Below are 10040 nucleotides of genomic sequence, written 5' to 3'. Positions count from 1 at the left end.
GGGAGGACGAACGTTATAAAGTTCATTCATTTTAGAAAATCTATATTATGCTATGTGTTACAATAGTCAAATGAATCAAGATGTGCATTAGATGGGTACTCATCCCCTCTAGTTTTAATCATATCTAGTAATGACATGTAAGAATAGTGGATTTCGATATCATTACCTCATTTCAAAGAAGAGGCAATCTTGGCCGCTCTCTCAGAACCCTTGTCCGCCATTAATGAAGAAATCTTGAAACCTTGAGAGGGGAGGAAGGTCGAAAAAGGCTAGAAAGATCGCCGGAAAACTCTAAGGAGAGGAGTGTTGAGAGTGTTTGAGAAGTGAGGAGGAATGAAATGAGAAGTGTGAGGAGATCACACTCCCACCTCACTCTTATATAGCCTCTAGGAAGGCAAATTGGGCCTGAAAAAAGCCCAATTTAAATATAAAAAGAATAATCTAGAGTATTTTGGAAAAATATAAAAAGATTTTTTGATTTAAATATATAATTGAGAAAATTCTGGAAGTGTCCAGAAAAAACTTCAGAAATTCTAGAGTATTCTGGAATTTGGGTTTGAAATAAAAGCCCAGCCCAAATTTTACTGGGACTAGGAGTATGAAAGCCCAAAGTACAGGCCCAAGTCAGAAAATATATAGAAAGCCCAACAAAGGGTTCAAAAGAGTAAAAGCCCAAAAAGATCAAAGCCCAAAAGGATAAATTGTTCGTTCCTGACCCAAATTTTGACCAGAAATTTTTATCAAAATTTATTTCGGTCAGAAATCATGGGCTAATCAAAAAGTTCTGACCCAAAATCGTGATCAAAAGCTTCTGGTCGAATATAGCTTCGATCAGAAATTAAAGCCCTTTAATTCGGTCAAAATCAGGTTAAAAAAAGAAAGGTCCTCCTCGAAAATGCCTTCGACCAAGGCTAGAAAGAAGGGATAATTCGGTCAAAAACATAAATCCTGACTGAAAGGGTTAGGATCTTGGTCGCCATATATATATATATAAAATCCTGATCGAAATTCGATCAGGAATCTTGCTCGAATGCTCCTCCTCAAAAGTACCTTTGACCAGGGCATGACAGGGGCTAATTCGACCAGGATCCTGGTCGAACGGGATTCCTGGTCAAATTGTATATAAAAAAAGAGAGATAGGAAGAAAAAAGAAAAAGGGGGGGGGTTCTTGAAAAAATTCATGGAAATTAAGAAAATTCCTTAAAATCTTCCTGAAAATTATGAATATTTTTTGGAAATTAGGAATAATTCCTGGAAATTAAGGAATAATATCCAGAAATTATGAGAAATAACTGGAAATTACTAGAAAATTTAAGAATAAATCCAGAAATCGAGGATAAAGTCTAAAAATTAAGGAAAAATTCCATAAAATTAAGGGAAAATCCCATAAATTATGGGAAAAATTCCAGAATTAAGGGAAAATTCCATAAAATTAAGGAAAAATCCAAGAATTAAGGGAATATTCCTGGAAATTAAGATAACTCCTAAAATAATAGGAATAAAAGCAAATCGTTGTAAATGTGTAGGTCGCCCCACTCTTTACGCAAAAACGATACCCAGTAAAGGGAATGAATGAACTTAACTTCTGCGAAATCCTTTTACGGGTTCCCAGAAGTTGGGGGAAAAATGATAGGGAATAAAATGGACCCTAATTGCATAATTAATATCTCATTAATTGTATCAGAATTAGGCTGGAAGCTAGGCCCGTTAAAAAGGGCCCAAAACCCTGAATATTAATTAATTTCGTAATTAATTAATAAGGGATAAATCAGCTGTTAAGATGAGTCCTAGTGAGGATAAAAATCTTGTAGATTAGCCTCCAAGGGACCTAATAGGATAAGGAATCAGTTTCCTACTTCCTAGGACTTTAAAGTCCAATCTAATTCTGAGACTTGCCCACCAAGTCTCCTAGATCTAGTCCAATTCAAGAACTTTCGATATCTATATAAGGGGTCTCACCCCCACCAATCGAGACTACGATATTTGACTTGATCATTGGAAATCAGCAAGGTACGTAGGTGATAGGGATAAATAAATTATGTTTGTATAATTAAATACTGCATTAATTGTACAAACTGTGGGCTGCCAGGCCCAATAAAAAGATATATGATACTCAGACCAGAAAGGTTAAGCCTGATGGACCAGATCAGGCCTGATGGAATAAAAAAGGCCCAAAAGCCCTGATTATTAATTAATTTCGTAATTAATTAATAAGGGACAAATCAGATGTTGAAAAGAGTCCCGATAAGGATATAAATCCTTGGAGATTAGCCTCAAGGGGACCTAAAAGGATAAGGAATCAGTTTCCTACTATCTAGGACTCCAAAGTCCATTCTAATTATGAGACTTGCCCACCAAGTCTCCTATACCAAGTCCAATTCAAGGACTCCCAACATTTATATAAGGGGTCTCACCCCCACCAATCAGAACTACGTTTTTTGGCTTGATTCTCTAATTCACAGAGATACGTAGGCATCTCGTAAAGGCAGATTGAGTCACGAAACACGAGAGCAGCCATTAAAGGCCTTAAGCTCCCGAATCTTAGTATTAAATACAGCAAGTAATACCTTGGTTTTTTATCCATAACATTTGGCGCCGTCTGTGGGAAAACACGGAACAACAACCATGGCGAGAACACGGAGAACAACCAGCACTCTAGAGGAGGGAACACCATCAGGGACAACCCAGGTGATTTCATCAACCGTGGAGGTTCCTCCCCATTCAACTTATGCATCTACTCAGGGGGAAGCCCAGACAGGGGCAACTCAACCTCAGCCACAAGGGACAACTCCCCCGACTATTCAAGGTACGAATCCTCAAGTTCAACAAGTACATATACCTGTGAATTCTCGACCCGTCGGGTATGAATATTCAACTGTTGTTACTACTAACCCCCCTTATGGGATGCCCCTTCACCCTGAGGTTGGAGGAAGCGGATATGCTGGGCGAAGTGAAGCACGAGGGCGGTCGCCCCCCTATATACGAGGTTTGGATCCTATCCCTGAGGATCGGGAATTTTCTGGTCCATACACTGAGAGAGACTCCGAATCTTCGGATGATGAAGTGGCCCCGAGAAGGAGGCGTCCTGGAAAAGAGCCAATGGCCGATGGAAGGCAACGCCCCCAAAGCACCCCAGGGGCGAATCCCCAAGAAGTGCAGGAAAAGATCAGGGCTCATGAGGCTGAAATCCAAAGGCTGAGGCGTGACTTGGAGGCTCACCAAGCCACCAGAACCCACATACCACCTAGGGGGAGAAATCCTCCTCCTATCATAGACCTGGATGGTCCGGTAAGAAGAAGGGCTGCTGTCCCAAGAACTGATCCAAGCAATCTCCTTCCCCTTGGAGATCCTGATGATCCAACTCCACCCTTCACAGAAGAGATAATGAATGCCCATATCTCAAGGAAATTCAAGATGCCCACTATCAAAGCCTATGATGGCACGGGAGACCCCGCTAATCATGTTAGGACATTCTCTAATGCACTGCTGCTGCAACCCGTGAATGATGCTATAAAATGTCGGGCCTTTCCTCAAACCCTGTCGGGTATGGCTCAAAGATGGTACAGTCGCCTACCCCCGAATTCTATTGGATCATTCAGAGAATTAAGTCAGGCTTTTATTAAGCAATTCATCAGTGGAAGAGTCCATGAGAAAAGTTCAGCATCTCTTATGAGTCTTGTGCAGGGAGCTAAGGAATCCTTAAGAGATTACCTGAATCGTTTTACAAAGGAGGCTTTAAAAGTCCCAGACCTTGATGATAAGGTAGCCATGATAGCACTGCAACAAGGAACTAGGGATGAGTTTTTTAAGATGTCTTTGGCCAAACGACCCCCTGAGAGCATGTTGCAGCTCCAAGAGAGGGCAGGGAAGTATATCAAGGTTGAAGAAAGTATGAGGAAGACCGTAGTAAGTAATGAGCCCACTGGAGGCATGAAACGAAAAACTGATTTGGAGTATATCGCTAAGGACAAATATCCTAGAACCGAACAAAACCCTGATTCAACCCCCAAGAAGGGAGGACCTGGGCAAAAGTTCACTGAATACGCTAAGCTGAATGCTCCCAGAAGTCAGATTTTGATGGAGATTGAGAAAGATAGAGATATTCGCTGGCCTAAGCCCTTGAAGGCTGATCCCGCCAAGCTAGATAAGGGCAAGTATTGCAGGTTTCACAAAGATGTTGGCCATGACACCGATGAGTGTAGGCAGTTGAAAGATGAAATTGAGTTTTTGATTCGAAAAGGAAGATTGAACAAGTATACTGGAGATGGAGGGGACAGAAATAATAATGGAAGGAAGAACTTTGAAGATCGTAGGAGGGACCAAGATGATCAGGGGCGGAATCCCCAACCTATAGGACCAGTTATAAACACCATTTATGGAGGGCCGAGACCTCGAGGGCCTGTGATAAACACGATTTTTGGAGGTCCAACTGCTGCTGGATTGTCCAAAAATTCCAGAAAGGCATTTACTAGAGAGGTTATGCATATTGTCGGAGAAGCCCCGAAGAGGGCCAGGACAGAAGTAACATTGGCTTTTGATGATTCCGACCTAGAGGGTGTGAAGTTTCCTCATGACGACCCGCTGGTCATAACGCCGATAATAGGAAATAGCCCGGTTAAGAGGGTCCTTGTGGATAATGGTGCTTCTGTGGATATCTTGCTTCACGACACCTTTCTAAGGATGGGGTATAACGACTCCCAGTTGACACCAACCGACATGCCGATATATGGATTTGCTGGAGTAGAATGTCCTGTGGAAGGGATAATTAAATTGCCAACCACCATAGGTACGGAGCCAAGGCAAGCGACTCAGATGCTGGATTTCGTGGTGGTAAAGGCTAGTTCAACTTATAATGCTATCATGGGGAGAACAGGGATACATGCCTTCAAGGCAGTCCCCTCTTCCTACCATTCAGTCATGAAGTTTCCCACCCAAAACGGGATTGGAGAAGAGAGAGGAGATCAAAAAATGGCTAGAAGCTGTTATGTGGCCTCTTTGAGGGCAGATGGAGTCGGGGGGCAGGTTCTTCCTATTGAAGATATGGATGTTCGAGAAAATGATGAGAATAGAGGAAGGCCAGCAGAAGAATTGGTTTCGGTTCCTTTAGATCCCAAGAATCCTGAGAGGATGACTTTCATTGGAGCCACATTAGAGGAGCCCCTTAGAGGGAAGTTAGTGAAATTTTTGCAAGAAAATAGTGATGTGTTTGCATGGTCAGCAGCTGATATGCCAGGCATAGACCTGGAGTTAATTACTCACAAGTTAAACGTGGATCCAAGCCGGAAGACAGTGAAACAAAAGAAAAGAAATTTTGCCCCGGAAAGACAAGAGGCTATAAAGCAGGAAGTGGAAAAGCTCTTAGAGGCTGGTTTCATTGAGGAGATTCAATTTCCGGAGTGGTTAGCAAACCCTGTAATGGTGAAGAAGGCTAATGGAAAGTGGAGGATGTGTATAGACTTCACCGATCTGAATGATGCATGCCCCAAAGACTGTTTTCCGCTGCCCAGAATTGATACTTTGATTAATGCTACCGCTGGACATGAGATGCTGAGTTTCATGGATGGGTTTAGCGGATACAACCAGATCAAAATGCATAAGAATGACATTCCAAAGGTATCATTTATCACTGACTTTGGTGTTTATTGTTATCTTGTTATGGCGTTTGGTCTCAAGAATGCAGGAGCCACCTATCAAAGGTTGGTGAATAGAATTTTTAAGGATCTTATTGGTAAGACTATGGAAGTCTATGTTGATGATATGTTAGTCAAGAGTCTAGTAAAGACTGATCATATAGCCCATTTAAGGGAAGCTTTTGAGGTCCTGAGGTACCACAAGATGATGTTGAATCCGACGAAGTGTGCTTTCGGCGTAGGATCTGGAAAGTTCTTGGGATTGATGGTCTCGAAGAGGGGAATTGAGGCAAATCCCGATAAAATAAAGGCGATCCTGGACATGGAACCCCCCAAAACTGTCAAGGATGTTCAGAAGCTCACAGGAAGGGTTGCTGCGTTAGGACGATTCATCTCCAAGTCAGGAGACAAGTGCTTGTCATTTTTCAAGTCACTGAAGAACATCAAAGACTTTGTATGGAATGAGGAAAATCAGAAGGCATTTGAAGAGTTAAAGAAGTATATGGGCCAGGCCCCGTTGTTGGCCAAGCCAGTTCTGAATGAAGTTTTATTTTTGTACTTGGCTGTTTCAGAGAGCGCCTTGAGCGCCGTGTTGGTTAAGGAGGAACTGAAAGTCCAGAAACCCGTATACTATGTCAGCAAAATTTTGCATGGTGCTGAGTTGAATTATTCAGCCATTGAGAAATTCGCTTTAGCCTTGGTAATGGCTTCAAGAAAGCTGCGTCCTTATTTTCAAGCTCACCAAATTGAAGTGCTAACAAATCAGCCATTGAGAAATATCATTCACAGTCCCAAGGCAAGTGGGAGACTGATTAAGTGGGCAATAGAGTTGGGAGAGTTCGATCTCAAGTATAAGCCACGTACGGCCATAAAAGCCCAGGCACTAGCTGACTTCCTGGTGGAATGTACCATACCCAACCAAGAAGTCGGGGGGCAGGAAGATACCATACCTCAAGACAAGGGAGTCGACAATGGGGACAAGGAGAAAGAATATTGGGTTCTCTATTTTGATGGAGCATCAAAAACAAATTCCAGTGGAGCAGGGTTGGTTTTGCAAAGCCCTGATGGATTCTTAATTGAGTATGCCATGAAGCTAGACTTCCCAACAACAAACAATGAGGCAGAGTATGAAGCCCTGATTGCTGGCCTTGGCCTAGCTGGGACACTTAGAGTCAAAAACTTAAAGGTCCGTGGAGACTCGAAGCTGATCATATCCCAGGTAAAGGGAGAATTTGAGGCAAGGGATGATACGATGGCTAAGTATGTTCGCCTAGTAAGGGCTGTGATGACCCAATTTAATGAATGCCATGTTGAACACATTCCAAGGGAAGAAAATGCTAAAGCAGATGCGCTATCAAAGTTTGCTTCATCTGAGATTGAAGAAAGTTCAGGAAGTGTGTACTTCCGTGTTTTGAAAACACGAAGCATAGATGTTAAGCTTGTGGCTCCCGTAGGCTTGGGGACGTCATGGATTGATCCCATCAAGGCTCACATTCAAACCGGTTGGTTGCCAAGCGATGCAATTGAGGCACGGAAGTTAACTGTTCGAGCACTAAGGTACTCTTTGATAGAGGGGATTCTATATAAAAGATCTTTCGTGGTTCCTTACCTGAGGTGTCTCAGGCCCGATGAGGCACGTTTAGCTCTTGAAGAAGTGCATGGAGGTATTTGTGGGCAACACTTGGGGGGCAGGGCCTTGGCTCATAGGATAACTCGTTTAGGCTTCTATTGGCCAGAAATGATGGTTGATGCCAAAGAATATGTGAAGAAGTGTGATCGCTGTCAGAAGCATGCACCAGTTGTTAGACAACCCCCCGAGATGCTGACCTCTATCAACTCGCCTATTCCCTTTGCCATGTGGGGGATGGATATTCTAGGGCCTTTTCCTATGGCCACGGCACAAAGGAAATTTCTGATTGTAGCCATTGATTATTTCACCAAGTGGATCGAAGCCAAACCCTTGGCCAAAATCACAACTAAGCAGGTTGCACAATTCCTGTGGGAAAACATTATGTGCCGATATGGAATTCCCCGTATCCTCGTCACTGACAATGGAACACAATTCAACAATGAGGAATTCAAGAAGTATTGTGAAGAAAATGAAATTGAGTTACGATTCACCTCTGTGGCTCACCCGCAAGCCAATGGGCAAGCAGAGGTAGCAAATCGGATAATCCTGGATGGACTAAAAAAGAGGATCGAGAAGTCAAGAAATAATTGGGTGGATGAGATACTTCCAATATTATGGGCCTATAGGACCACCTGTAGAGTCACGACAGGAGCAACTCCTTTCATGTTGGCATATGGGGCAGAAGCAGTAGTTCCCGTGGAGATATCGCATTCCTCTCCAAGGATTCAGACTTTCAATGCTGTAGAAAATGAGGAAGGGCAGAGGTTAGCCCTGGATCTAATTGATGAAGTGCGAGATGAGGCACATGCAAAGATAGTAGAATATCAGAAAAAGGCTTCATTCTATTACAACCTAAGGGTTAAAGAGAGATTTTTTAAACAAGGAGATCTAGTCTTGAGAAAAATAGAGGCTTCTGGTGTTGGACAGAAAGGAAAGCTTGCCCCAAATTGGGAAGGGCCGTACAGAGTCAAGAGCGTTCAGGGTAGAGGAACCTACAAGCTGGAAACTATGGAAGGTTTTGAAGTCCCGAGGACCTGGCACGCACAAAACCTGAAGGTTTACTATGTGTAAGATTGGAGAAGTATGATTCTCACTTGTCATTGACAAGTAGGTTTAAAAGCACCTTGAAGCTTTGCTTGCATAGGATTTTATATTCCAGTAGAATTTACATTGTCTAGTTATTGTTGATTAGGGTCGAACCCATGCTATGTAAGGTTTTGGAAAACCAGACTTCATATTAAAGAGTTTGAAATTATTTCTATCTAAGGATGTTTAAGGTTCAAATGCATATTAAGATGGTAAAGATAAAACAGAAAAAGGCAAGAAAAGCAACGTATAAAACATAACCCCGAAGGGTAACAAGTTCTGATACAAATAAAGTTCAAAAAGAAGATATACAAAAAGCTAGGCCTTGGAAGGATGAGATTCCTCAGAACCACTATCCGAAGTCTCTTCGGAAGTTTCAGTCGTTTCTTCGGACGTCTCGGTCGTCCCCTCCGAAGTCCCTGTAGAAGTTCCCTCGGCAGAAGATGATGGCTGTTGAGGCGCTGCTTTGGGAGATTCTTCCACCCTGGCCTTCTTAGCAACAGGCTCGAATTCCTCCTCAGGAGAATCTTCCTCCTCTCCATCCTTGATCATACCAGCAAGCTTTTCAGTAACACCTCCAAGCTCTGGAACCCGTACTGGGCAAGGAAAGGGCAACTGCTCAAGGACCTCGGGAAACTCATCCTGGATGGCCTCCACAGCAGCGTCCCAGCCTTCCTTATAGCTAACAGGATGAAGAAGGGCGTCATGCTCCACCATCAAGTCTTTGAATTCTTGAGTGTCCATCCAGCCATCAAAGGCTTTTTCCTTCTGCGCCTTCAAGATGACATTCTCAGCCCGGGCCGTCTCCAGGTCAGAAGTGGAAGAGGCCAATTGAGCTTCAAGGGCCTCAATTTTTTGATTGGCATCCTCCAACTTCTTGTTGGCATCTTCCAGGCCAACCTTCCAAGCCTTGGCTTGGTGAATAGCCCCTTGAAAATGGGCGTTAGCCTGCAGGAGAAGACAGCAAAGGTTTAGAAAAGAAAGAAAAGAGAATTGTAAAAAGCATAAGTAAAGTACATACCGTCGCCAGAGCTTGGGCTCCAAACAGCTCATTCCCCTCCAAGTCCTGTTGGAGGACAAAATCTTGATAATCCACCGGGGAAATGGAATGCTTAGACCATTCCTTGGACAGGGCCGTGCTGCCCACAATTGAGTCCTTGCCCCGGATCCCCCAAGCAGGTTGAAAGTAGGCACCTGGCCTCTGCTTGGTGCGCAGAACTTGGCTGGGGCCTTCCTCATCTGGCTCCGTCGCCTGAAGAAGGAACTCCGGGAAGCGGTCACCCAGTCGAGGGTCCTTAAAGATCTTCCCGGCCCTCTTCATCCTGGTTGTCTCCAGGTCCTTCGGCTTGGTAGCCTCCTCAATCTTCTCAGCCACTGCGAGAAACAAAGTCAGTTGAAAATCAATGAAATAAAAGTGCAGGAAATAAAGGAGATAAGAAAGGGAACTTACTTTTCTTATTAACGGGCGAAAGGCCGCGTTCTACCAGGACGGTCTCCCGGATAAGGTCCCAACAATGGGAAGTGCCGTTGTCTTGCGTAAGGAGGTTGAAACCTCTAGCTTCCTCCTCAGACAAAGTTATGTCATTCGGGCTCCCGTCTACGGCCAGCCCAAAGGATGATCGAAACAGGGAGCCCCAATCTCCACCTTCCCAAATAACAAACAAAAAATCTTTCTTCCACCCCAAGTTGTTGTC

This window comes from Apium graveolens, chromosome 5, assembly GCF_009905375.1.
Source record: "Apium graveolens cultivar Ventura chromosome 5, ASM990537v1, whole genome shotgun sequence".
Taxonomy (NCBI): domain Eukaryota; kingdom Viridiplantae; phylum Streptophyta; class Magnoliopsida; order Apiales; family Apiaceae; genus Apium; species Apium graveolens.
This window is presented reverse-complemented; position numbering follows the sequence as displayed.